The sequence below is a fragment of the Coenobita brevimanus genome, chromosome 79 (assembly GCF_032717465.1).
Source record: "Coenobita brevimanus isolate Jiangsu-jjx chromosome 79, ASM3271746v2, whole genome shotgun sequence".
NCBI lineage: Eukaryota > Metazoa > Arthropoda > Malacostraca > Decapoda > Coenobitidae > Coenobita > Coenobita brevimanus.
The window spans coordinates 29,146,192-29,148,656 of NC_137032.1; the positions used below are offsets into that span (position 1 = coordinate 29,146,192).

Here is a 2,465-nt window from a genome sequence, read left to right on the forward strand (position 1 = left end):
CTCACGATGGCTGCCTTTAATGATTCTCAGGTAGCCATTCAGGCAGATTTCCCAGAGGCAGCCAACTTGCGCATCTTGGATTTTTTCATGGCATTATTTGCCAGCTGAAGTAGCGAAGCAGGCATTGTTTAAAATTTGTCTGTGTATGTGTCTGTGTGTCTGTTAGCACGATATTTTCGCAGCAGCTCAATATAATAAAAAATTTTACAGGTATGTAGTAGGGATGAAAATTGCCTACTAGTTTGAATTAAGTGAAAGTAGGTCAAAGTCGAGGTCATATTCCGAGCCGCGCTAGATAAGCATTGACTCGCGGCTGGTGTAATTACCACACTGGGGGGACCTTTAGTTTTTATTGTCCTTGATGAAATACCTGGTACACCTGGAAATTTCCTTCTGCTGACTTGACTTCCTTTCCCATGACTGACTGAATACGAGAGAATGGTATTTTGTGGAGGTCTGAGAAATATGCTTGAGGCTAGCTCTGACCATGCTGATAGTTTCATTCATTCATTCATTGCCAGACGCCACGTATCCCAGACGGGGCGGCCAAGGGCCCAGAGTTAACTGTTTTACAGGGAGGGGCACTAATCCTCCACCAACCCCACCTGACACGTAGGGATGCCAACAGCATCTGGTGTTCCCAGGCAGTCACCCATCCAAGTACTAACCAGACCCAACGTTGCTTAACTTCGCTGATCGGACGGGAAGCGGTGTACTCAACGTGGTATGGCCGTACACATAAAAAACCCATGCCATACAAGACCATTGGATCATGGACACACAAAGCCACACCTGTCTTTGGAAAGTTCATGGCACACAATAGGTACTTTGCCATTTTACGATTTATGCATTTTTCCCCCAACCTGGTACCTGCACCTAATGACAGGCTGAATAATATTTGCTCTATTGTGGCCATGATGAAAGAAGTTTCACCAGGTTTTTCTAGTATTTCAAGAAAATGGTGGGGGACAACCCAGTGTTTTGTTCCCAGGATGACTGGCATTTATCCAGTGCATGTCATCCAAACATCATCATTTTGGCATCAGATTCTTCGTCTTTGTGACTGCAAAACTGGGCATGTGCTGGAGTTTGTAGTGTACTCAACATCACATGTGGATATCCTAAGTGACGACTCGTACTGCTTTTCAGGTGCCCCTGTTAAAGTGTTAATGGACAAGTACTTTAGGGCCAACCACATTCTGTTCACTGATAACTTCTGCACATTCCTAGCACTGATGATGTTTCTCCTTGAACACGGGACAGAAACATGCCGTACTGTTAGGCTCAATAGGAAGCAATACTCCGTCTTCCCTGCCACTATCAAGAAGGGGTCTTTCTCGGGGAGTAGACTGTAGCACCAGTCAAGCAGGGCGGTACTCCACAGGTGGTTGAAGCTGGAGTTCTGGTTTCATCACCCCCTGGGACCAGATCCTTACCAGTCCCTTTTGCTGAACTTTTTCAGTGTTTCAGTAACTAACAAAGTAGGCCAGCATGCTATCTAACACACGTTTCTCACATTGTCAACACAAAACTACATGCACATTACACACAACACTTTCTCTTCAAAAATTTTACTAAAATGGTAAGGAGTCACCAAGCCTCAGAGTTCCCTTTGGGCGAGAAGACCATCAAAGCCATCACCATCCGCCCCACTCCCGGTGATGACTAACCGAGATGCCTGGAACCACTGTCTGACTCGCTTCTCCTTCATTTATGCTACATTCTCCACCTTTTCTCTGACTTTCTCGTTGTTGAACAACAACTGTTCTCTAAACCCCATCTTCTTTTTCTCACCGAGACTCAGCTGTCTGAGGCAACTGATAGCAAATTCTTCTCATATCCTCCTACTTTCCCTTTATTCATTTCAAAGCCAAAGGTGGTTGTTGTGTATATGTACAGAACGACATATCTTGCTCTCATGTTCGTGAACTTGAATCTTCAAAAATTCTCTGTTCTCTGGTTTTGGCTATACTGTCATTCCCTAACTAAATAAATCTGTGCTGTTAGTTATCCCCTAATTCTACTGATTATGAAAAATTCATTGACTATCTTACTTTTTAGATGTAACACATCCTATCAATTTCCCTTTCTCTGAAATCTTCATTCTAGGTGATTTTAATGTTGGCCACCATCTTTGGTTTCCTCTTCTTTTGCTGATCCACCTGGTGAACAATCCTACATCTTTTCTATCCTTAACCCATTTGCACCCTATGTCCTCAGTAAAGGACGGAACTGAGCATTTTCAACAGTTAATAAAGAAGGGAACCTAAGAGAAGGGACATATGAGCTTCGGGACTATGGGCCAAAAAGAGGAGGGCAGTAAGCTTAATGCCCATCCAGCACAATCCTTCACACAGGAACCCTGGGAGCTTATGGATTACCTAATTGCATTGGACAGAGTTGCAACATGCTTGACCTCTTCCTTATGTCTAATCCTTCTGCATATGCTCTTAAGCCTTTCTTTC

The 2,465-nt window shown here is 43.9% G+C and overlaps 1 non-coding gene across 1 annotated transcript; it reads right to left on the reverse strand.

Annotated features, from left to right (window-relative positions):
* Window positions 1-619: 619 nt before the first annotated feature.
* Window positions 620-738, reverse strand: LOC145409136 (5S ribosomal RNA). The gene has a single exon (XR_013899059.1). It is a non-coding gene; the product is annotated as a 5S ribosomal RNA (ribosomal RNA).
* Between the last annotated feature and the right edge of the window lie 1,727 nt (window positions 739-2,465).